The sequence below is a fragment of the Ruditapes philippinarum genome, unplaced genomic scaffold (assembly GCF_026571515.1).
Source record: "Ruditapes philippinarum isolate M1 unplaced genomic scaffold, ASM2657151v2 ctg1366_1_1_1_1, whole genome shotgun sequence".
Lineage (NCBI taxonomy): Eukaryota > Metazoa > Mollusca > Bivalvia > Venerida > Veneridae > Ruditapes > Ruditapes philippinarum.
Genome location: NW_026867297.1, coordinates 1 through 27,717, shown reverse-complemented (window position 1 = coordinate 27,717; position 27,717 = coordinate 1). Strand labels below are relative to the sequence as shown.

At 32.8% G+C, this 27,717-nt stretch overlaps 1 protein-coding gene across 10 annotated transcripts in view; it reads right to left on the bottom strand.

The window, feature by feature from the left end:
* LOC132735586 (poly(rC)-binding protein 3-like) overlaps window positions 1-25,305 on the bottom strand; it is a 100,592-nt gene extending 75,287 nt beyond the window's left edge. For 5 of the 10 annotated variants that reach the window (XM_060722547.1, XM_060722555.1, XM_060722556.1 and 2 more), the window contains exons 1-2: window positions 25,195-25,305; window positions 6,575-6,735 (exon numbers count right to left, since the gene is read on the bottom strand). The gene's annotated coding sequence lies outside the window, so the exon portion shown is untranslated. The remainder of the gene's footprint in view (window positions 1-6,574; window positions 6,736-25,194) is intronic. The other 5 variants (XM_060722560.1, XM_060722559.1, XM_060722558.1 and 2 more) reach the window with 1 other exon arrangement.
* Between the last annotated feature and the right edge of the window lie 2,412 nt (window positions 25,306-27,717).

Here is a 27,717-nt window from a genome sequence, read left to right as displayed (position 1 = left end):
TTGCAATTTCTTTCTTCCATACAATAAGCACAACAGATTATCATTCACAAGTTAAAAGATTTATGTAATGAATTCATTATTGGAAAAAATATACAATAATTCGGTTTCCATCAAAAATAGATATAACATAATCAAGGGAGTTAATCACTGCATATCCTATACTTACAAATGGTTACAGAATCACAAAGGGAGGTAATCAATTAAAAGCATCATAACTTATCCAATCCCTGCATCATTTTATCTTCAACAAATTAGTAGACAGATATAGCTGTCTGTTCTTACAGTATCACAAGAAAAATCATAATAACTGTCAAATAATCTTTATAAATCTGTAAAAAACATAGGATAAGATTCCAAGCTAAACTGAAAGCAACATCAACCCTAGGAATGTCATTTTATGTCTTCTTTTTTGCTTGTAAAAATATCAAAGCAAATAACACAATCTGGCAACATCAATAATTGGTATGCTCAATCATTTTTTTTTATATATTTCTTTCATGCAGGGCTTATATAACTCTCACATGAGTTTATTAACCCTATCTGCACTTTGTAAGCTCTTCTTTTTTCAAAGGTGAAATTCAAAAATTCAAAATAAAATCCTAAAAGGCACAAATGGGCATCTGAGTAGAACCACCTTATTAAAGCTAGCTGGTATAGTATATTCCCTCACATAAAAGGATCAAGAGGGGTGAGAGGCAAGCGGTTATAAACCGCTTAAGTCAACGACCTTACCCACTCGGTCACAAAATGCCAACCATAACCACTCAACCACAAATGGTCTGATGGAACAGTAACAACTTATTGTTGAAACTATAACAATCATACATAAATAACATAATAGTATTACAAAGGGGGAATTTAAGCATCAATGAACTTTAAATAACAAGAACACAAGAACACTCTTCTGGCACCTAGAGTGTCTTCGGACTCTTTTACTTTCATCTTAAAAAGAGTAAAACAATAAAATATTCCTGAATGGAAATGATCTACATTCATTTTACAAAGCACCTATAAATAAACCAGTAACAAGTCTATTATGTTGAAATAATGTAACGTCACTCTAATACATAACCTCGTTACTTCAAAAAAAAAGACATTCATCAGTAAAAAACGGTGTAGTTCAAATGGATGAAAATTAACGGAATCGTTTACCGAAATTAACGGAATCTTTACTGAGTAAAGTGGATCTCATTCACGTTGACACAAAACATTGCTTATAATTACGTACCTTTCAATAGACATTCACGTGTTTAGGCAAACAACGTGAGAAGGAAAAAAAAAGAATGTCAAAATCTGTAACCAATTGATGAACACATGCATCATATAGTCAACAAGTACATGACTGTAAACGAGCTGGTTTATTTTCTGTGTCAAGGGAACGTCTTTTTGATTTTTTTTGCTTCTTTTTGGCAGGCATTCTATTTATCTAATTTCTTACTGACGTCACACAAAACCTTTAATCTGCTGAATAAATTGGACTTGCCCATTTTTCATTTTTTAGCATTGTCCATTATCAATTTTAAAGGATATCAAGGTAGAGAACTAAAGCTCGCATGGCTTTATGTTTGTGGCAAGGTAAGATCACTTTTGGTTCAAGAAGATTAGAGTCAATTTCAAAGAATTCAAATGATACTCCAGGGATAAGATAGAGAAATTAGAAGTGTTTAAAGAGGAGAATAATTGTGGCAGCATAAAGACGATTTATAGTATAGTTTACATGTGCATAATTCATAAATTGTAACATTAACAAGAGCCATAACTCTTTTTTTTATATCTTGAAATGACAGGAAATAATTTGTATGTGTCTTAAGTTTAACTATAAGGTTTGATGGCTTACTTTTGATTGTATTACTTTTTAGCAGAAATTTATGCAAAACATTGTCGAAACAATTCAACACTTATTCTCTTACTTATGACAGACTCAGACATTAGTAAAGGACATCAATTTTTTCTCTCTCTTCTATTTAACTTTTAAAACAATATTAAATCATTCACACCAGAAGAACAAAATATGATTACATCAGAAGTTGTTCAGATAAAGCCACAAATATGTGAACCATCTCTTGATAAGCAAAGGTAATTTTTTAACGGTGGCTTTTGTTTCACAGGTTAATATGATAAGATCTTTTCATTAACTTTACTTATTTCCAAGCACAATAAGAAACTTCATAGATAATATGAAACAATCAAGTAAAGGCAAGAAGTATTCGCCCCCTAGCCCTCTCCAATTACCCCCCTAAACCTTCTCTAATTTGTTTAATCAAGAAATGGAACAAAACCCGACATGTCACCTTGTGGTACCGCCTACATAGTCTTGTGTAAAGAATTAAATAATAAAGCACTTAAGTTACTCTGGAAAGAGTGAAAAAATTTCCTTTATTCATTATATAATTTCTTGCAATTACAAGACAGTTTCTTTATCAGTTTCAATTATGTTACTCCAACCTGACATCTTTTAGATTTAGAACCATTGCATTGGGACCAAACAATTAGGGTCGCTTGTCACAAATTGACAGGGAGTCATACAATTCAGACCATTTAAATCAGTAAATATGTTGGACGGACTGAAACAAGGTCGGGTAAGACAGAGAGTCATTTAAATCAGGGGGGTCGCTCAGGCAGTCTCTACTGTATATACCAGATGATTGATAACTGCATACAAAGTTCAGATGACTTGGTCCAAATGTTTGGTATACTGACATAATTAGAGAAATGTTTATGAATATCTGATATATGTTTACAAATCCAATAAAAATATCATTAAAATATGACATTTTTATTCAGATATGCTAATTTTAATTTTCTCTTTCAGTGTTTGTGTTACAAACTATTGCTCCAGCACAATATAATAATTCTTATATCCTCCATAAGCAAACAAAGTGTTATTAAGCAAAATTAAGTTGTATCAGCAGCATTTCCCTTTATTAAGTATAAGGCTAAGACATCAAAAGCAGCTGCGGACTTTATTATTTACCATTGCTGGAAAGCCATATCATTAATCACATCTGTCCTAAGGTACAAACTTATGTTGTCTGCACCCATGACCAGTGTAAGCAGCTGCTGCACGAGGAAATATGCACGATGACGGCATAACTTGCATTTCCCGTGCTTTGTTTTTCCTCATCTCTATGGGAAAAGGTGACTTGATGATTTGTTTTTTGTACCTCTTTTTTTATATATTTACATCAAAGGGTGCCATTCAAAAGTAGAAGGAAATCTTAGTTTCCCTACAATCGGTCAGGATAGTTAAGGTATGTTCTTAGGCTTAGGAGAAACTAATGTTGTACTCATACTGGTATTGTAATCGAGCCTGATCATCCAATAAATTATGTCCTTTACCTTAATGTACAAATTTAAATTAACATTGAAAATCCCATTTGGAGCATTCATTATTATACAATTCTTAAATTCTAAGGAAATGAACTTTTGTGCTATAGAAAATTTCTATTCTTTGTATCATATGATACACAATTTCATATTGTTTACTATCCCCAGTGATGTTAAGTGACAGTGGCCTTTCTTTTCAGGAAACTTAAGAAAATATGTGACACCTGCCTGAATTATGGATCTTTATTCACCTACGGAAAGTCCAGATTCCAGTACAGATTCTGCAAGTCATTCATAGAGGATATTTCACATGGCACGGTCAATCACTGTCTCATGTATATTATATAAACAAACATTACCATCGTAAAGCGACATTGAGCTCATAGTTTTGCAATTGTTTGAAAATGCAGCAGATCAAAACAAGATCTGCTTAATTTATTTTTCTGGCTGATGTTTTTTAAGTAACCAAGTTGAATTTGTTCTTGATTATATTTTTTTCTATGAAAAAGAGTGCTTGATTTCTTTGAAAAGAAACCAATAGTCAAAAGATTGCTTGATAATTTTTAATACTTAAAAATATTAAGCAAAAGGTGTGCTTGTATTTTTTTTAAAGTCAAAAGGTATGCTTGATTAATTATGTTCTTACTTGAAAACATAATTATGTAAAAGGTGTGCTTGATTTCTTTTAAATGTCAATAGTGTGCTTGATCTTTTTTCTATGTTGAAAACAGAAGTAAAAGTTGGGCTTGATTTTTGGCAACAGCACCAAAACATTAAAACATGTTTTATAACCTTTCATTATACAAGTCATATTTTAGTAAAACATAACTTTAGTCTAGAAAATACCCCCCATATATTATAGAAAAAAAACACGCTTGCAAATTTATAAACAATCAATTAGCAAAAGTTGCTAATTAGTATAATTTATCATTCAGTGAAATATATTTTGTTTCACTTATCTTTCATGTCGAAGATTATTTTTTATTATTTTTAAACATAAGGTAGAATACAAGACATAAGGGGTTACAAATATAATCCGTAAATATACCAGACTTTCTCAGGTAAAAAAAGAATCGAAGAAAGTAAAAACAGACGATGGCTGTACGCTAAATGAAGTAATAATTCTCTTGCCTACTCAAATCCCTTGATAATCCCAAGAATCTCCGCAATTCTATTGGATGTCATTCTGTGTAGTCAAATTCGCTCAAAACATAAACAATAACAGTCGTTCTTATGAGCAAGAACATATGGTTTCAGTTGGTGTACAACATCGGCACATTGGTCTCGAGTATATTTCTATTCTCTACATGCCTCTCTATCAGCAATTACAGACGGGAACGCATCACACTGCAATTTTGCTTTCGTCATCACTAAGAACTATAATCGACCAAATACATTTATCTAGGATGGTAATTAAGTATTTTCTTTTGTACAAATACCTATAAACTAAACTAATTATTTATGTACGTGTGCGAAAAGGTTATTGTGTTCATTGATGTATATACATTTATTTTTCTTGGCTAATCATCATTTATATTTGCCTCATTAAATGAATAAGGCTTGTCGGTAATTTTAAAGACGGAAAGTTCCTTGGGCAATGCAAAATGCACCGCAAAGGTTCTAATATCAAAACATTGTCTTTGAAAACCTTGGCATAACTCTTAGCAATTAATTGTCTCATCAGAGGCAAATGCTGAATGAAAATGTAATAAAACAAATTTTAAGAATGTAAAGGAAACCGCGGTTCTGAAAACGTTGCTATTACCATATGACAAATTGGGTGCATTATTAAGTTAATACCGTTTAAACTCACTGGCAGAAAATTAACAGCAGAACTTCACCAGACAAAGATATACAAATATGAAAATAGAATATATCTGTTGAAACAAAAATATGTCTTGCTTCAAGTTATATGAGAAAGATGGTAAATTATGATAAGTTCATGGAATAAGTTTGGAATAAGGTCTTGGAACAAATTTGGAATAAGGTCATGTTGCAGTAACAAATTTGGAATAAGGTCTTGGAACAAATTTGGAATAAGGTCTTAAATGTAACTGATATGGAATAAAGTCCAGTAACAGATTGGAAAAATTGTCACATGTAACAGATTTGGAATCAGGTCATGTTTACAGATTTGGTATAAGGTCATGTAACATTTTTGGAATAAGGTTATTTAACAGTAAAAATTTGGAATAATGTCTTGTAACAAATTTCGAATAAGGTCATGTTACAGTAACAAATTTGGAATAGTCATGTTACAGTTACAAATTTGGAATAATGTTCTGGAACAGATTTGGAATAAGGTCATGTTACAGTAACAGATTTGGAATAAGGTCATGTTACAGTAACAAATTTGGAATAAGGTCTTGGACCTTATTTGGAATAAGGTCATGCTAAAGTAACAAATTTGGAATATTTTTTAGGTCTTGGACCAAATTTGGAATACGGTCATGTTACAGTAACAAATTTGGAATAAGGTCTTGGACCAAATTAGGAATAAGGTCATGCTATAGTAAAAGATTGGAATATGTGTCATGTAACAGAGTTGGTCCATGGTCTTGTAACAGATTTGGAACAGTTACTGATTTTGAAAAAGGTCGAATTACAGATCTGAAATAAGGTCATGCAACAAATTTGAAATATTATAGTTATGTAATAGATTGGAAAAAACAATATCTTGTATTAATTACTTAGTACCTACATACAAAATCATTACTCCTGAGAGGGTTTCAAGTAATTGTTTCATTGCCTCTTCAACTATTTCTTTTCATCTTCTTTATAATCTAGTATATCTATTTTTATCGAATTTGTTTGACAGGGTTTGTAGTCTTTGAGATATATGTACTAACGTAATGGCTCATATTTGTATAAGAATGTATCAGTTGCAAAATTGGTCAAAACTGATTTGTAACAATAGTTAAACTGTACACCCTTTTATCACAAAGCAAATTAAACCATAATATACCTTGTCACATTAGAATACAGAAAATGTCATAAAACATGTGTTTATAATCATTCAAGAAACATATTTAAAATATATGATATATTAAAGGGCTGTGGTATTAAGTATTAAAGGAGTCTTGTCTCTCAAACCTTGGGATCATGTGTCCGAAACCTCTTGGTTAGTTACAAACTTGCTATATCACAAACTTACTATACACATTACCAACAAGATCGTACAAGATTACCAATCTTATCTAGTTTCATATCTATTGAAAACAATTATTCGCCAAATATTGTAACTTACTTGTTTAAAATATATAGTTGAATCTGGAACAAGACTGTTACTACAGGAAAATTATGGGGGTTGGATGGTCAGTCAGATGGTAGGGAAAGGTTAATGTCTTATACTGTACCCCTTCCTGGCCATCAACAAGAACACTTGGGTGCTGCTCCTTTCAGATCTCACTGAAATATACAAAAATTACGATTATTTATTCATGATCTTCAGTGAAATATTGGATATTTCATTAGTGAAGTATGAATTATATCAGTACACTGTCAATTTAAATGTTAAAACAACAAAATATATTTTTATAAAGTCATTAGATGTGTTTTAATGGTTGGGCTTGTGAGCAACAGTCATGCGCTGTAAAAAAAAACAACTTAAATTAAACTTAACAGAATTCTCTATAGTATCAGAATCCCAAACATCTTTTTCCTTACATTACATTGATAACACCACTCGGAGGTATATTGTGGCATGGAACCATTTCATTAGCGAAAGAACCAAAGAAACTCCTATATTCCTCAGATTACATTGACAACACTTGTTATATTGTGGCATAGATACTGACCCAAGAAACATCTACATCCCTACAATGTATATCATGATGCAAAATTATCCTGTTCTCTATAAAATTGAGGCCAATAACTATTATATATGATCAGAACAATGAAACCTGTTCTTTATCATCACAAAATTCATGAATTTTGTGACATCTTTTCTGCAAAATTTGAATCTTTTCATTTTGAAAGCGTTCTTTAAAATTTTCATTAAGTCTTTGGTTTGGATACTGTTAAAATAGAGAATCCATGGTTTAAATAAATATTATTTTTTTACATTACTTGATTGTTTTTCTCTCCTTATTTCATTGGATAATTAGGCAAATATTTCACTAAACGAATCATATATGATAATTACCGTATTCATAATAATTATTTTCTTAATAATTAAATTTTATGACAAATTTTATGAAAGAATGTTGTCCAAAAAATGCCTCAGCATTTAAAATAAAAAGTGATTTATTCAACAAAGATTTTTGAAAAAAATTCTTTATTAGTTCCATTGCTACAACAAGAAACTTTGCCATAGTGAAATGGATATGCAAGTACAGAGGGAATTCAATAGGAGAGGTTTCTATTATTGAGCCTTTGATTGCAGATGTGAGCCTTCTTTGGATCAAATTGAATTTAAAGAATTTTCAATAGCAACCATCAGACAAAATAAAATTACAATAAACACAACATATGCACACAAATATGACAAGAAAGGAATAAAATAAGTCTTGTAAACTGGACACTAAATATAGGTACCTGGAAGTTAAATAGATGGCTGAAGTGATGTTATCTTAAAAAGATTAACTTAAATGGAGGCAGACAAACCCTTAGCAAGGAAATGACTGACAAACACTCTAATTATTGAAAACCACACTCTAATCATTCAAAAGCACACTCTGATCATTCAAAAACACAATGTTATATTTCAAAGAAACACTCTAATATTTTAAAGACACACTTTAATCATTCAACGACACACTCTAATTATTCAAAGATACATTCTAATCATTCAAAGAATCATTAATCATTCAAATAAACACTCTAATCATTCAAAGTCACACTCTAATCATTCAAAGACACACTATTATCATACAAATATACACTCCAAACATACAAAGACACACTCTCATCATACAAAGGCACACTAATCATTCAAAGACACACTAATCATTCAAAGACACACTCTAATAATTCAAGAAACACTCTTATAAATCAAAGACACACTCTAATAATTCAAAGAAACACTCTTATAATTCAAAGACACACTCTAATAATTCAAATTTAAGACACACTCTTATAATTCAAAGAAACACTCTAATGATTCAAACAAGACAGAATCATTTATTAAAATTAAGACATATTGGCACACGAGCTGTACAATTGTTAAACTAATTTGCTTTTTGTTTGTTTTTTTATTTGTCTATTTTTGTTCGTTTATAGTTATTATAAATACATTGATCTATGTAAATAATACTGTAATAAACTCTGCTTTATCACATAAAAAAACCCACATATTACCATGCATATTAAACCACCTAAGCTCATAATCTAGATATTGTGGTAAAGATATTCCAACTTATATTAACTAGAAACTGTGGTAAATATCAAGACAAGACAGAATACCACAAAGTGACCTTCTGTCATTAATCTATATATATAATGCACAAAAACATCTAACATAATCAAAGTTCAAGTTACAATGTGCTCACAACATCTTATACAAAGATTCTCTATGAAATAAAACATTTGAGCCGCGTCACGACAAAACCAACATAATGCGTTTGCGACCAGCATGGATCCAGACCAGCCTGCGCATCCGCGCAGTCTGATCAGGATCCATGCTGTTCACTATCAGTTCCTGTCTTGTAACAGGGTTGGTAAGCGAACAGCATGGATCCAGACCAGCCTTCGCATTCGCAAACGCGCTATGTTGGTTTTGTCATGACGTGGCTCATTTCATAAATAAGAAAGCTTGTGGTGTAAATATCACATAGAATTTACAGAACCACATACACAAAAAAGTCCTATGAAGTTTGGATAGTCTGTAATCATTAACTACAGTTTTTTACTGTTTATTTTATTTCTTGAAATATAAAGAGGATTTTCCTGGAATAAAATCTAATTTGTTTTCTCATAAACTATTCAATCTAATATCATAGGAAAACATGTTTTTTTGTCAATTGATATGCAAAAAATAACCCCTTTAAATGTATAGCTTAAGCACACTTAAATAAAATGGATAATGAACTTAACAGTAAGTTGGTAAACAATTAATTTTAGGTTGGTATAAAATTAACAGCAATTGGTTTGGTATAAACTTAACAGCAGTTGGTAATAGCAGGTTGGTAAAAATTAATAGCTGTCATTGGTAATAATAGATTGGTGTAAACTTAACAGCTGCAACTGGAAATAAACTTTTGGTAATAGTAGGTCAGTGTAAACTTAACAGCCACAACTGGAAATAAACTTTTGGTAATAGAAGGTCGTGTAAACTTAACAGCTGCAACTGGAAATAAACTTTTGGTAATAGCATGTCGGTGTAAATTTAACAGCCGCGACTGGAAATAAACTTTTGGTAATAGTAAGTTGGTGTAAACTTAACGGCCGGACTGGAAATTAATTTTTGGTAATAGTAGGTCGGTGTAAACTTAACATTTGGACCAGAAATAAACTTTTGGTAATAGTAGGTCGGTGTAAACTTAACAGCTGCGACTGGAAATAAACTTTTGGTAATAGTAGGTGGATGTAAATTTAACAGTTGCAACTGGAAACAAACATTTGGTAATAGATGGTCGGTGTAAACTTGACAGCTATGACTGGAAATAAACTTTTGGTAATAGTAGGTAGGTGTAAACTTAACATTTGGACCGGAAATAAACTTTTGGTAGTAGTAGGTCGGTGTAAACTTATCAGCTATAACTGGAAATAAACTTTTGGTAATAGTAGGTCCGTGTAAACTTAATAGCTGCAACCAGAAATAAACTTTTGGTTATAGTAGGTCGGTGTAAACCTAACAACTGCGACTGGAAATAAACTTTTGGAAAATGTAGGTCGTTGTTAATATAACAGCTGTAACTGGAAATAAACTTTTGGAAATAGTTGGTTGGTGTAAACTTAACAGCTGCGATTGGAAATAAACTTAACAACAAGTTGGAATAAACTTATAACAGTTATTAAGTTCTTATAAACTTGACAGTAAGTTGATATAACTTTCACAGTAAGCCAATATGCTTAAGGGTAATTTGGTATTTTGTTTAACAGTTAGTTTATATAAACCTGCAAGTCTAATGGAATAAAGTTAATAGTCAGTTGGTATCAATGTAATAGTAAGTTGGTATTCACATTTTTGAGATACCGATAAGTACTTGCCTTATATGAGAAAACATGGCTGTGACGCAAGTTGAGCCGAGTCAAAATATCATTCAGATGGGTTGCTATAAAGTAAATAAATGACACTGCATAACAGTCACTTTCTTATCTTATATTCTTTACCAACTAAGTAAAGTAACTGTTTCTTGATCAGAATTTGTTAAATACTTATGCTGTGGTTCTATTTTGATTCCAACATATGTAAGATCTCTTAACATCTGGTTCAATTTGTAATGAAGTGTGTCTGTATGGGCATTTAAAGTTAATATCCCATGAATATAAATGTGTTAAATAAAGGGTGATAATTATACAATAAGCCTATCTATCCATGATTATCTAATTAGACTTTGGTAATAATGACCAATTACTAAATGACCCTTATCTGTTTGATTAGAAATTAGTAAGAATAAAGCTGTCCAATAATTGTCCTACTAATTTGAAACATTACACCTTCTATTGTCTACATGTCATAATACAAGGTATCACAGCTTGAAACAGACTTATCAGGCACTAACTGCCCAGCCAGTTGGCTTATCAGGCATTAAATGCCCAGCCAAATGGGCTTATCAGCAGATAACAAAAGTTATGCTAATTACATTAATTACATACAGTCTTACGACCATTATGGTCAGCAGATTTTTATCGACCAGTGGTCAATTCTTCTCCATCCAGCGAGAAATAGAAAAGTACAGTAATTGGTGAAAATGTGATAATAATTAGAACATGCCTGTTCCCTATACACATCATTACTGAGGGCCATAACTCAATTTTCCATATTTCTACAGAAGATGTAAATAGGGACATACATCAATTACTGGCACAAGTGTGCTGTCCCTATCCAGTTATTTAACAATGGTGTTAATTCCTTTAATTTCATTCCCTGATCCAATGTGAGTGAGAGAGAATAATGGAATTTCTGTCTTGAGAACATTATCCTCTAATATAGTTAGCATTTGTTTATCACTTTATGTCTTTAGTTGTGACTTGCGAGGTAAGAGGCTTGTTCAAAGATATTTTCATCATTGTAAGACTAGGGTTTGACATACTACAAGGTCAGGTTTAAGGAATAGCCTCCAGATTCATGCCAATTTTTTATGACTTTAAAAAAATAAAAATTATTCAAAAGTAAAATACTGTCAAGTAAACAAAGAAAGCAATTAACACATTGCAAACAACACTTAAAATTCTACAAAAATTACCAAAAATAAGTTTGAAGTATATAAAAATAGTCCTTACTGCATTGGTCATGCAGTACAAATATGATGATGAATACAGCAAAATCAGTCATTTAATGCATGTGACATGTAAATTATTAATTGAATCTTGAAACTTTTTACTTTTCTTAAAATATTAGGGGCATAACTCCAAAAATACAGCTTTCAGAATTATTTCTCTTGTCTAACAGCCGTACCTTATCATGATAATCTGAAGCATTCTAAGTTTGATGTTGATTTCTTTAAAAATGGTTGAGTAATGGGCTACCTCGACTGTCATGCATGAAAGAATCCAAAGTCCCTGGCAGGATTCAAACACACAGGGTGGAGGGGCAAGCGCTTTGAAGTCAGTGAGCAACCTTACAATCACTCGGCAACAGAGGCCTTAAATATTGTATGCAAAAGTTTGTATAACCGGTAATGTAAGTCACTTATGTTGAGTTTTATTGCAAATGCTCAAAGATAAAATAAATTAATTCCAAATGGACATCAATTTCAATTTCATCTTCCAACATGCCTTTCTGTTTATGAGAATACATTTTGGGTATTTCAAAAAATTGTTACAATCCAAGTGGATACTATTTTAAATCTGTTTCAAACACAAGTTACTAAACTTTGCCCAGTAACAGTAAGGTATAGAATGGTCTGGAGAACTGAAGGAAATGTCAAATAAAGAAAAAAAAACCTTTTAAAAGATCTAAGAACACAAGAAAATGATCCTTTGTACAACATGTAAAAGCTACCAATGGTAAAAGCTACACACTGAGAATGAGAACATTCTGGAAGAATGAAGAATGGCATTCTTCTGTTGCAAAAGTAGTTCAATAACATACATGACAGGTGACATTTTTGCACCAGTGAGGTTTTAATTGGGTACAAAACATCATTCCTAGCACACACAAAAAAAACTTACAGAATTTACTACCCACTGTGCAAGTGCTTATTAACTCATTTGTTCTAAGTGTCACATGAAAATGATGCTGTCTTTTTGTATTATTGTTTATTCAAGACCTAGTTATTTATTCAAGAGGCAATAACAATTACAAAATTCTTTCTAAATATAATTATTCTCCTTATATCTTACGCAATTTCATATTAAGTTTTTGATTTTGTAATATTTACCCTGAAGCAGCTGACTTTCTTCAGTAAGATTTTCCAGTTTCCATTTAATATTGGAAATGTCCACTGTTAATTTTGCAGATACAGTCATATTTCAAGATAAAAATCAAAATCTCATGAGCTAGCCGAAATTATAGAGCCTAAGCAGTCTGCACAGACCTACGGGCTGGCCTGGCTCTGTGCTGGTGGTAAAGGCGGTATATTGTTCATCAATCAATAATTAAAAAGCATTATGTGAAAATAACTTTTGCCACTCATGGTCAAACTCATTATTACTTGATCTTCTGGTCAATTCATGTAAAGATTGCCATTTCCCATCAAATTAATGTATTAATTCATATTTTTTTGTGTGTTAGTAATGAGTTACTTTGCAGTATGTATCACTTTATTTATACTGCATGACTACCCCTGTGAAATAGTGTTCTTGAAATCATGAACTTTTCAATACATTTAAGAACAGTTCATGAACTGGTCCTAAACAGTTCATAATGATTGTTCAAGAACTTATGTTCATGAACAGTTCTTCAAGCTTGTTCATGAACTGTTCATTGACATAAAAAGAACAAAACCGAATTCTTTAAAGGTTCATGAACTTAGGATCATGAATTATTGAAGAACTTTTGATGAAAACCATGGGTTCATGATTTGTCCTTTAATAATGTCACAAACTATTGAAGAACTTTTGATGAAAACCATGAGTTCATGATTTGTCCTTTAATAATTGCTGAAATAGAAATGATTACTGCTCAAGAACACTTGATGACCTAAATACATTGGTTAATGAATTTCTGAAGAACTTTTGATGAAGACCATGTGTTCATGATTTAATTGTTATTAAATAACTACAGAAATAGAATGATAACTGGTTAAGAAAAGATATAGACCTGGGTAGATTAGCACAGGCCCAAAACATTTTTTTGCATAAAATAAAGACATCAGTATTTTTTTTTTATTGCTTGACCATGGAAATTCAATCAGTCACTTCTTTAATAAAATTCCCCATTTTTTTACTCAACCAACTCATCTATCTATATATATTGGATACTTATACTGACGTAGCAACACAAATTTTTTGGAAAACTATGGTAGCTTTGTTTGAAATTCAAGTGCCTGTTGGGCTTAAAATAATACGGGAAAGTCAAAGACCGGGCCCGCGAAGCGGGTCCAGGCTTTGGCTTGCCCGGCTATAGACTACACGTGTATATTTAAAAGAAAATCGAATAAAAAAACATAAAAAATATACTGTATAGAATTCTATACCTATCAATGAAATTTTCAGTGTCAGTTCTAGTCGGGCGCCGCCATTTACAATGTTACTCAATGATAATAGGCGGGTATTCCAATAACGGAACAAATCTCAACTTTTCGGATAAAAGATAATCGTCGAGTATTCCGAGTGAAAACGGAAGCGGTGCATGTAATACCGAATGACACCTTTAAAACGGAAAGAATGAAAGGAATTTTTAACGACTTCCCCGTTCATAGGCTTTGCCTAATTTCAAATTAGGTTTGTGAAATAAAATTTGTAGGCCTCAATGTTTTAATTGAAATTATTCAGTCATTGTCATACATGCCATAACGTCCCGTGTCCGGGACAATCCCGGAAATAAGGTGTCTGTCCCGGATAGGGGTGTGGATCGTCAGATAAGTGACGATCCGATCCGAACCAAGATTCAGCACTTACGATTCACAAATCGAACCACAAATCTTTTGTTATCAAGACACCCATAAAAACATGTACAAAAGTTATAAAAAACATGTTCATTTAAGAAAACAGCAACAATACTATACATTTAACATATAAAATATAAACTTTGTTTATGTATTTATTCTTTGGATGGGTATTTTTTGTTTTGTTTTTGAAACCAATTACTACCTAGCTCAGCATCATGGTACATGGTCTTTAACCGGCAAATTGCATTTAGGTAAACTTCAAATAATTTATACTCAAATCGTATTTTTCTCGATTTGAAGATTGTGAGAAACAGTGAATGTATATAAAAAAATTAGATCGCGATCCACGATCTCTGGGCTTACGAATATTCAAACTCGATTTTTCACTTTGATTCGTGATTATCCGAGTACTCGGATACTCGCCCCAGCCCTAGTCCCGGAGATGATTTATGTCCCGGTAAAAAAATCTAAAATAATCTACATTGAAGCAAGAAATTTTACTTTTTTATATAATTTTATTGTCAAGTTTTTGTAAACTTATCTAGAACGCTAATAAGGAACAATTATCCCCTAAGTGGCCTAACAGCTTTGCAATGGTGACACTTATCCTTTGATTGGTATATCAACGTGCCCCTTCCAAATAACAATTATCGGCAATAATTTTGATCAAATAAAAGATTAATTACCCCAGTGAAGGTGTCATACACTGGCCAACTGGCCATTATAAATTAAATTTTATTAGTGGTCAAACACCGTGAAAAATACCCGCTAAATATGAGGTGATAAAATCTACAATATTCAGTGAATGTTTCAGGTAAAGGACATGGCTCATTGTCATTACTTAACATATCTTCATTCTTTTCTGTGTCTGATTGAATTAACGATGCCTAAGTACTTTAAAAGATAGAAAAACTGTTAATAATTACTGACATTCTGACTTTGTTTATGGTGTCATTAAATTTGCAAGTTGTAATTACCGGTAATAGGGCCTATAGGCTGTATGCCACTATGTAAATTGAAAAAAAAAATACGTTTGCTGATCAATGCCCCACCTTCAAATGAAAAGTGTCTCGGAAATGAGTCTAAAAATTATGGCATGTATGGTCATTGTATTGACGGCAAAAACAACGGAATTACACGAAATTATGAGAATCGAGCACATGTTGCTGACGTAGTACACTGGTTTATTGCGTAGTACACAGATTTATTACGTAGTACACAGGTCTATTAAGCGCGCAATATTCAATATTCAAAGACGGCAAAAACTTCGTCTCATATCTAATATCATCTCCCCAATAAAGACAATTGACATACAACAAGAAAAGTGAAATTGCTCAAGCAAATTATCAGAAGAAGACCTTCAAAGCTGCAATCGATGAAATTCACTGTGAGTATTATCATAAATGCACCCGTTGATTTTTTTTCAAACAGAGCCGGCGTGTTTATGACTCCTCCAAGAAAAAAATGAAGAGTCTATAATTATTTTAATGAACTTTCTTCACTTCTAAAAGCATTATTTTGTAACAATTTGCCGACTGTAACAATAGAAATAATAATTGTATTTCCAGCTCATTCTTTGTTACAGTTTAGATACTTCAACCTTACTGGAAATATTGCGTAAACGGACATTTGTCACATATTTTCGCGACCCGTTTTTATTTATTTCTTTATTGTTGAACAGGATCAATATAAAATGAATAAAAAACAAAGCATCGTTGAAGATTGAACATGGTTCTGCTTCCCTGCAGGAACTTATTTGCTAATGCCTTCTAAAATATAGAATCTAGTTTAAAATAGTTTTTTGAAAAAATGCATGGCAGCAAGTCTTTTTTATCCCCAGACAGTTCAACACCCTGGTATGCTGACAGTTGACTACCTTAGCCAATTTTCCTTTATATCAGAAAAAAGTTTTTCATAAAGAGACAATATTTTTATATCACCATTATTTATGTAGTTTTATAATGGAATATGATCAACAAGGAAAATAACACATGACTGACTGTATTTTTAAAGCAAATAAGATACATCCAAAATTTTTATTGGAACAGAAATCACGTTTTCTGTTGTTTTTTTTTTGTTTTTTTTTTTGTTGTTGTTTTTTTTGGGGTGTGTTGGATTTAATCTCTCTATATATATAATATTATAGGTCCTGCTGACAGTGTCAAATGTGAAAGTGAATCGAAAATGCAGGAACTGCTGGGGGTTGTGTGGTTGAGGCTAGATCTGACGGGTAAGCAATATAGTTGAGGTTACAAGGACCCAATTTTACAATTGTCTACAGTAGAACCAGATATTTTTGCATGGCAAAATTCCTAGAATTTTAATTCAGTCTAATTTCACCAGTATTAAAATTCGCATAATTAGCATTTTCTACTTAAATATTAATGAAAAACTTATATACCCTGATATCGAGGTATAAAAATAGGTTTGAAGTGTACTATGGAAACGCATTTTTTCGTAACATTTGTGTGATGTTTAAAACTGTCATTTCAAACACAAGACGTTATATTGTTGTTTTTTTTGTTGTTATTTCCAAACTAGATGGGAGGATGAGTGCAGAAGCCTGCGTAGAAAGATTCGACGCATGGAGGAGCCAATTACTGCTTTAGAGAGTCAGAATACAAAAGTGGAGGACCCCGAATTATAAGCTGTGGAACATCTTAGTGATACTCAAGAAGTCTTGGTTACAATAGCAAAGACTATCTTCACTGTGGAGGAACTTAGAACCCACTCTATGACTGGAAAGATGACCAATAAGTGTAAGGATTCCCCGAGACCACCACTTGAACCCTCGAAACTCAGCAATCTTGAAAGACTAGTGAGGAGGAAAACCGGTGTATCAAAAGAAGTATTTAATAAAAAACTAGAGACTTTGCAAAAGGTCATCAGAAGGAAATAAATCACAAAATAAGTGAAACATTGGAAACTGTTCTAATTTCAAGTTCTTGATTTTTGCACTTTTGAAAATCAGCAAGCTGTATTGAAGAAACTATTTCTTAGTTCTTGTTAAACAAAGATGTGTAGTTTTTAAATTTTACAAGCAGTTTTACATGTTTGTGGTTTACTTTTGAACAATATAACTTAGAGCTTATGTTGAGTACATATTGTTTAGACTTGTTAGTCCGCAAATTGATTGGTATCATCTGTCTGCTCTGTTCTTGCATTTTTCATGAATGTGAAATAATGTAAATGTAGTTTAGGAACTGTTCATGAACTGTAGTTCTTGAACTGTTCTTGTACTTTTCGTGAAGATAAAATGGCACAATGAATTTGCACTGGAAAAAGTGCCAGAAAAGTTCATGTAGAGGTAAAATTCATGAACAGTTCATAATTTACTGTAAGTGAACAGTTCATGAGCATTTCATTGCATTTTGTTCAAGAACAGTTCATGAAATGTTCATGTTTTATTGAGTCATGAACTGATCAAGAACATGGGACAGTTCAAGAACTAGGTGTCCTCTGAACTTTTCAAGAATTTGTGCCATTTTGTCTTCATGTACATCCCATGAACTATTCATGAATCTAGGTCATGAACTAGAATGAATACTTCATGAATTATTCATGAACTGTAAGCATTCATTTCACAGGGGTAACACTGTAGGGGCATATCTTTTTTTGTAATTTATGCTGTTTGCAATAAGTAAAGTTTTGTCTTGGTTCATTTCACAATATTTTACTTTTTAAATTGATTTTCATAATTTTCATGAAAAAAAGCATGAATTTTTACATTAATTCAGGGCACAAACGGGCAACATATGTTGAAGGACCAATCCTTCTGTAATCTAGTAACATCCAAAGTCCATGCTGGGATTCAAACCTACATCGATGAGGTTCAACTGATTCAAAGTTAGTGACCCTTACTACTAAAATTAGATCATTGTATTGCAATCAATGAGAACCAAAATGTACAGAAACCTGAGACAATATTTTTTTTACTTGAATTTTATGTCACACCAACACAGTATAGGTCATAATTGGCGACGTTCCAGCTTTACTGGTGGAGGAAGACCTTAGGTGGCACTCCGTGCATTTTTCAGGCACGAACGGGCACCTGAGTAGAACCACCAACGTTCCGTAAGCTAGCTGGATAATATATATATATATAGCTTAGACAGTATGAGGAAAGAAGGTAGCCCTTAAAAGGGCTGTTGGTGTAAAGCAAAGGGCCTGCCTTTCAAGCCGTCATTCGCACTAGGGGCTCACGCACCCTAGTACACCATCCTCGTCGACTCTGCCTTCACTCCCCTCAGCATTAGTCAGGACACTGGCAGCCAGTCTGCTTTTCAAGTTCTGGTCTCTCTTTTCGATATCTCAAGTCTTCAAATCTTCTGCCGATGCCCTGTCACTGGTCTAAGATTTGACTGTACATTAAGAAGTAAGTAACAATGCAAGTGACATCTGGATTTTATTGTTATCATAACGACTGCTACCGGCGTAAAAAATATGCACATTGATGACAAAGCAAAGACAAAAAAAATCAAATCCAATAATCAAATCAGAAAATACATCCTGATGGTATATTAAAAACATGTGTGAAACACGTTTCCAGGACATGGTGCGAAGGCGCTATTTTTATTGTTTTCTATGTGTTAATTATTATAACCCTGAACAACAAAAGCCAAAAAAATAAGTTCAAGTGACTATATGCAATAACATAAAGAAATTAGCCACATCACATAACTGATAACTAAAGTAATTGGGCATATTCTTATAATCAGTGACAAATCCAGATCAGCTGTGTCCAATTTGCACTAAAACCTGGCTACAATATTGCTCCGTTATTTAAGTATGGCAGGCCTGTGTGGCGTTTATTACATACCATTGGCGACTTCTCAAGTGAAGAGTCAAAAAGATTAATTAACCCAGTTACACCATCAAGTATTGACTATCAAGTCAAGGACATTTTTAGTGGCTATGCAAGTACATAAATTATCACCACTTGTGTCTGTAACTGACAATTAGGATTTGTTGAAATAAAAACAACAAGAAAGAGTAAACATAAAAAACACCACAAAGCAACACAAAACATAATTTGAATCTAATTTATTCAAGCTTAAATATAGGAAACTGTTTCGGGTTGTTAAGGATATGAGCCAACTTTAACAGCATTTTAAATCATACACAAATGTAATTTAAATACTAGTACAAGATATGGAAAACAACTATTAAAGAAGTCTTAACATTTTGTATGGTGAAGTTTTTGTTGTCTGACTACATAAGAGATTTGTTAGAACTATTTTTTTTTATTTCATTAAAATCCTTACTCTGTTTGATTTTAAACATTTCCATAAATACTCAATTCTAGAGACCAGAATTACATATATACAAATGTACAAAGGTCCTTGATTCATAAATTTTTTTCGTACAAGGGAAACCAATGTGAAAATGCACCTCTCTATAGGTACTTTTGGTACGGTTCCATGACAGGGAGCTCTTCATACCAACAGGCCCCTAGGAACAATAAACCTTAGAAACTCATGTAACACATACATTTCATTGATGAATGTAGTTCAGCTGAAACACGGTACCCTTCAGTTCCGACAATCATCATCACAGTAAGTAACTATACCCACCCCCCCACTTTCTGAGAGGGGACTTTTCCAAACTTTATGTAGGAAAGAAGCTAACAGATTGGAAACCGAGATTGGCTACTAACTATGATTACTATGTAGATATAACTCACAAACCAACACAATGTACAGCACCTTTAACAAGCCATTCATTGATAATGCAAAAAGAAAAAGAAAAAAAATTATTAAAAAAAAATAATTTTTTTTTTACTATATATTCCTTAATCTGACATTTTACTCTACTGTCTATCTTAAAATATAATTACCATCTTATTTCGAACCTGGTTACCATGTCAACATCATGTCATTGTGACAAAAACTATATTTCCATATAGACCAATAAATCACCTGTGCACGCAAAAAACACAATTTCCTTTGACCCAGAATTTATTATTTATAGTAAAGAAACAACTTTTTCAGTGTTAGACTACTACAGACAAACTTTGCTTCCAATTTCCAGTTGGTACATATTAATCATACATTTTTGTCATCTTTCAAACCAGGCAAGACCTAAAGGAAATTTGTTAACAAGAATTGAGTGTCAGATCATGACGATTATTTGCGAGACCAATATAACGTTGTATCATAATACACTTAATACCTTACATATCCTCAAGTGACCACAATTTCATAAGGCTTTAAGCATTTTTTTTTTAAATGTTTCTGACTTACAACCTCGTTCTCCTCCGAAATCCTGCCAGAGACTTTAGACTTTCATGTGAGGAAGCTATCCAGGTAGTTTTATGAAAGTTTGGTAGGTTGGTAGTTATACTCAGGTGCATGCTGTATAAGACTTGCTTGATAATATGCATGAAGGGAACCCAAGGGTTCTTCATTCAATTCCTTAAGAATTTTGTGTAGAGCTTTGGTGACCTTTCTGTAACTTCACTCAAAATGACCTGATAGGTCACAACTTTCAATTCCCTAGGAATTTTGTGTACAGCTTTCTTTAAGTTCATTCAAAATGAACTTATAGGTCAAAACTTTCAATTAATTAAAAATTTTGGTAGTGCTTTCTTAAACTTCACTCAAATGTGCTGATATTTCAAAACTTTAAATTCCAGAGAAAGTTTGTGTACAGCTTTCTGTAAGTTCACTCAAAATGAACTGATAGGTCAAAACTTTCAATTAATTAAAAATTTTGGTAGTGCTTTCTTAAACTTCACTCAAATGTGCTGATATTTCAAAACTTTAAATTCCTGATAAATTTTGTGTACAGCTTTCTATTAGTTCACTCAAAATGAACTGATAGGTCAAAACTTTCAATTAATTAAGAATTTTGGTAGTGCTTTCTTTAACTTCACTCATATGTACTGGTTGGGGAGATAACTTCGGCTGGTTGATAAACTCGGCTTTTTATAATTAAATCGAAGTATCAGAATTTTTAATCTAATCAAGCTCACCATCTCATAGTATTGCTGGAATTCGACAATATCTGGAAATTTTGTCAAGTTTGGTAAGGTATTTAAAAAATAACACACACTTTTACCTGTTTGTTTACAAAACATGCCTATAAAAAGTACGGGAATCCCATTGTTGTGCGCATGTGCAGCAGGTGCTCATTTTGAGGCTCGCACAGGGGTACTTTTATATTTTGACCGACTACCGGTAAAGGTGACGACGTTTCCGTATACATTTTGTAGATGAAATTCTTGCTAACTCAGAAAAAAGGCTGATTACACAATTGTAATCTTTAAGTGAAATGGATTGAAAGACTGATGGTAAATGCTCCTTTTATATGTTAATGTGTAAGTTGAATACCACTAAATTAATTTCTTCTTCACTCTGTTAAGCTAAGCAAAAATAAATCTGAATCACTAATTCTTTTACTACATATTTCGTTATACGTTAATAAATGATAATGCATGTGTTTTTAAGTAAAAATGATTAATATGTTACAAGTCCGTTGCATATAAATATCGTGTCACATAGATATTCATTATACGAACGTAATGCTCAACAATTTTGGTAACAAATATTTTTATTTGACATAAATGAACAGCAAAGAAATAATAAAATGTCTAAACATGTTATTTTACGTTTTAACTTACTCATTTAAGAAGAAAAACAAAGAGCCGGAATTATCTACTCGCGCGCGTTAAAAATATCCCTTTTACGTACCTCTTCCAGGGCCTCTCAAAATTACCCGTTATGTTTCTAAATATAACTTTTATGGTGATACCGGAAAATCGAAGAGCTGAAGTTTATTATGGTGCAAGATTCATCAGAATACGTAAACAAATAAATGAAATATGCCCCCAAAACACTGATTTTCGGCCGAGTTTATCTCCCAAACCAGTACTGATATTTCAAAACTTTTAATTCCTTATCAATTTTGTGTACAGCTTTCTTTTAGTTCACTCAGAATGTACTAATAGGTAAAACCTAAAAATTCCTTATGAATTTTGTGTACAGCTTTCAGTAAGTTCACTCAAAATGTGCTAAGGTCAAAAACTTTCAAACATTAAGAATTTTGTGTAGAACTTTCACTCAAAATGTGCTGATTCGTCAAAACTTTCAGTTCCTTATGACTTTTTTTTACAGCTTTAAGTTCACTTCAAAAATGTTGTGATAGGTCAAAACTTTCAATTCATTAAGGATTTTGTGTAGAACTTTCTTTTAAGTTCACTCAAAATGTGCTTATTATTATTAAAAGCTTACAATTCCTTATCAATACTCTGTACAGCTTTCATTAAATTCACTTAACCCATTACGTTATATACACACCTTTTAACGCCTTTTTCACCCCCCCCCCCCTTTTTGTTGTCTCAAATGGTGAAAAAATGCCTTATTTAGGCCCCCAACACTTGTTTTTGTTTGAGAAATGTTGTTAAAAAAAGTGACCTCTTTTTCGACGCGGCCCCCAACCAAAAGATACATCAGGGGGTTGCCAGAAGGGGGATGTGCCCCCTTCTGTTTGGGGGGAATGAAGGGGGGCATAGTCCCCCTCATCGCCAAGAAAATTTTGTACTTGTGAGAGGCTATAAATGACCCCAGATTGATCATAAGGTAACGTGTAACCAACGCTGAAAAGCATTTGACTCTATCTCAATCCATTGAGAAGTTGCAGCACTTTGAAATCAATTTTGATGGAAAAAATCGACGCAAAATAGTGATTTTTGGCAATTTTGAGATGTCCCCTCGTTGCCATGGTAACAGAAAATTTAAGCCTGAGCATGTTGTTGCAAGGGCAATGGTCCAGTCAAAATTTGTGCCAAGTTTGATTAGTGTTGAAGCAGTTTTTATAGTATTATAGCAATTTGAACTTGTAACGGGAGACTTTTCAATGAAAACAGCCATTTTTCACAAAATGCTCATGAAGTAATGGGTTAACCCTTTCCCCCATGAGCATATCGTGAAAAATGGCCATTTTAACTGAAAAGCCTCCTCTTACAAGTTCAAACTGCTATGAAACTATGAGAAATGCTTCAATACTAATCAAACTTGGCACAAATGTTGACTGGACCATTGCCTTTGTAACGACATGCTCAGTCTCAAATTTCCTGTTACCATGACAACGAGGGGACCTCTCAAAATTGCCAAAAATCACTATTTTGCCTCGATTTTTTCCATCAAAATTTATTTCAAAGTGCTGCAACTTCTCAATGGATTGAGATAGAGTCAAAGGCTTTTCAGCGTTGGTTACACGTTACTTTATGATCAACCTGGGGTCATTTTAAGCCTCTAACAAGTCCAAAATTTTCTTGGCGATGAGGGGGACTCCGCCCCCCTTCAAACCCCCCAAACAGAAGGGGGCACATCCCCCTTCTGGCAACCCCCTGATGTATTATTTGGATGGGGGACGGCGCCGAAAAAATGGTCACTTTTTTTAACAACATTTCTCAAACGAAAAACAGTGTTTGGGGTCTAAATAGGACATTTTTTCACTGTTTGAGGCCTCAAAAAGGGGGGGGGGGGCAAAAAGCCGTCGAAACACGCTTATATAAGGGAAAAGGTTAACAAAAAATGATGAAAAACCTTGGAATCACCCAAAATCTAGTTTTTCCATGTTAACATGTGGTCTTTTGTCTAATTTTGGTGAAAAATTGTTGTTTTGTAACATTTATATTTTTTTAGTTAACAAAAAATGATGAAAAACCTTGGAATCACCCAAAATCTAGTTTTTCCATGTTAACATGTGGTCTTTTGTCTAATTTTGGTGAAAAATTGTTGTTTTGTAACATTTGTATTTTTTTAGTTAACCCTTTCCCCCATGAGCATATCGTGAAAAATGGCCATTTTAACTGAAAAGCCTCCTCTTACAAGTTCAAACTGCTATGAAACTATGAGAAATGCTTCAATACTAATCAAACTTGGCACAAATGTTGACTGGACCATTGCCTTTGTAACGACATGCTCAGTCTCAAATTTCCTGTTACCATGGCAACGAGGGGACCTCTCAAAATTGCCAAAAATCACTATTTTGCCTCGATTTTTTCCATCAAAATTTATTTCAAAGTGCTGCAACTTCTCAATGGATTGAGATAGAGTCAAAGGCTTTTCAGCGTTGGTTACACGTTACTTTATGATCAACCTGGGGTCATTTTAAGCCTCTAACAAGTCCAAAATTTTCTTGGCGATGAGGGGGACTCCGCCCCCCTTCAAACCCCCCAAACAGAAGGGGGCACATCCCCCTTCTGGCAACCCCCTGATGTATTATTTGGATGGGGGGCGGCGCCGAAAAAATGGTCACTTTTTTTAACAACATTTCTCAAACGAAAAACAGTGTTTGGGGTCTAAATAGGACATTTTTTCACTGTTTGAGGCCTCAAAAAGGGGGGGGGGGCAAAAAGCCGTCGAAACACGCTTATATAAGGGAAAAGGTTAAAATGTGCTGATAGGTCAAAACTTTCAATTCATTATGAATTTTGTGTAGTGCTTTATTTATGTTCACTCAAAATGTGATTTTAGGTAAAACAATACAATTCCTTATAAATTTTGTGTACAGCTCTAAGTTCACTAAAATTGTGCTAATAGGTAAAAACTTACAAATTCCTTATGAATCTTGAGTACAGCTTTCACTAATGAAAGCGCTGATAGGTCAAAATTTGGCAGACTTCTACAAGAATTAATAAAAACAAATCTAGAAATAAGCATGTGGGAGTGGAAGTATTAACGTCCTAATGGTAAAAATGGCATACCTCTGTACTCCCTCTTGTCTTTATTACGTAACTAGTAAATACATTTTGATATTCTTTATAGCTCTTTTTGTAATACTATACAATTCAGCTGCTGAAAAAAAGAAAGAAAGTAATTTTAAATTTCAAACAATATCAAAAGTTAAATTTCAAACAATATGAAAAGTTAAATTTCAAACAATATCTGAAGTTAAATTTTTCAACAATATCAAAAGTTAAACTTCAAACAATATCAAAAGTTATATATCAAACAAAATCAAAAGTTAATTTTCAAACAATATGAAAAGTTGAACTTCAAACAATTTCAGAAGTTAAATTTCAAACAATATGAAAAATTAAATTTAAAACAATATGAAAAGAAAATGCACATCAATATTAGAAAGATTACAGTTTGAAGTGGATTGGCAAGTAACTTGAAACAGTAATGATAAGTAAAATAAAGAAATATCTTGGACATGGCAAGCCATTATTGCCAAAAAATAATGTCAACAAAGACAAACAATCAGTTAAGTGCAATTACGGCATTCGGTACAAATAAAAACTAGAATATTATAATAAAAATCATGTCAAATCCTCCAATGACATAATTGCTTTATGTAACTGTACAACATTTATTGAACAAAATAGCAAAGGCAAAGCATGAAACAGTAAAGCATGGTACAAAGAACTGAATATTTAGGCTTTTGTGGCAATTTCGTTGTATTAGAAACACTTTGGATAATAAATTACCGGAGTTAACACCCTTTATCTTCAGATATCAAAGGCCACAGGAAGAGGTTTCACACCTTTTGAATATTCAAACAAGGTTTTTGGGTGGCACCAAATCACAATAAAGTCTCCGCATTTTTATGTCACTCCGTCACATGTTCTCCTCACACTCTAACTGCGTTTTTTTATGGATACAGTTCAAGTATTATAAGAGTTCATCTAATAGTAAGATCATAAAAGAAATTGCAAAAAAATTGTCCACAGCCCTTCATATTCATCAATCTAACATCGTATAAAAGACGGAGGAATATGATGAATGCCAGAATACTCTTCACAATAAGAAGACAAAATCGGTTAATACAAATACCCATAATTAGTTACAGGCAGTAAAAAAAACATAGATGTTAATGCAAAACGTCTCTATCATATTCGATAGTTATTACATATTCTGGCTACTTGAGAATAATTATTGACATGCGTTTTTGTTCCGATTTTTTTGCTGCGTGTGGCGGATTATGTTTATACGGCCTATTTCTCTTATCAAGGTGCTGACTTAATCATAAAAGCTACCCCAAAGCTGAAAATAGTTTATCTAAATTTCTGGGGTGAGATTTGAATTCTTTTTACATCCTGTTTAAGATTTACATACAAACATGATGTTACTATGGCGTGAATGCTGCAGCTTTCATTCTCAAGCACAGAATATGAAAGACATTTCTATGTGCCAGGGAAAATCTCATTGGTCGAAACTGACATATCTGTTCTAGTCCAATTGAAAATCAATGGGACAAAATGTATAAAAGTTTTAATTAATGTATGATTCTGCAAGAAATTTATTCATTAAAAAAAAAAAATCTTTTTATTTATTAAGTGCTCCTTTAGATCATTCATATTTCATATCATAAAGAAAACAATTGAATATTATACTTTTCTTGACAGAAAAACCAAATATATTAATGACGACGTCAAGACAATAATAATTTCTAACAAACCAGGGGGCCGTTTTATCAACATGTCGTAGTCTACGACAATTTTTTGTCGGTGCCGTACGTCTGCGACAACGTCGTACGACCGTTTTATGAAACGTGTCGCAGACGTTGTGTTTCTGCGACGTCGCAGCCTTTGTCGTAGACAAAATTCACGCGAGACACAGTCTAGCCAGTGCGCGCTTTGACGTCACACATGAAATCAAAGTACTAAAAGTATTGATGTAATTTACATGACTATTATCAAACGGATAAATATTTTAATGTCATTCAACGAACATTTTAGTGAGAAATACAGCATATATTTTCTGCACTCGATTCACCCCTTAAAATATTATGTCACGCTACGGTTCCACCCTAAATGTCGGGTCTGTACTGAATGCTAAAGGTACATTATGTCTCAGAAGCGAGTTACTTTTTACCAGAGCGAACACGGGTTTTATAACGTTTAACTAACTATCTTAAAGCATGCAGCCGCTTATGACTTGAAGCGGTGAATGTAAAATTATTAACCAAAAATCTCAACAAAGTTGTATTTGACTTTTAAACAAAATACTAAATATCTATCACAGCTTAATAAAAAATTAACATACGCAAAAGACGGAAACGAACGATCAGCCACTTTTAGAAATTAAAATAGAAAACTAAAAAATCAAAAGCATTTTTAAGAAACGCCAAAAAGTATGTTTATAGTACTTTAATAGTAAATTAAAAGCTAACTGTCAATTTTTAAATAGCACCGGACTTTTCAAGTATATCGTGTGGCGATAAATCGGAACATCACGGCTATTATCTATAATAACCTCGGAGTTAATACGGATTGAAAGTAGTT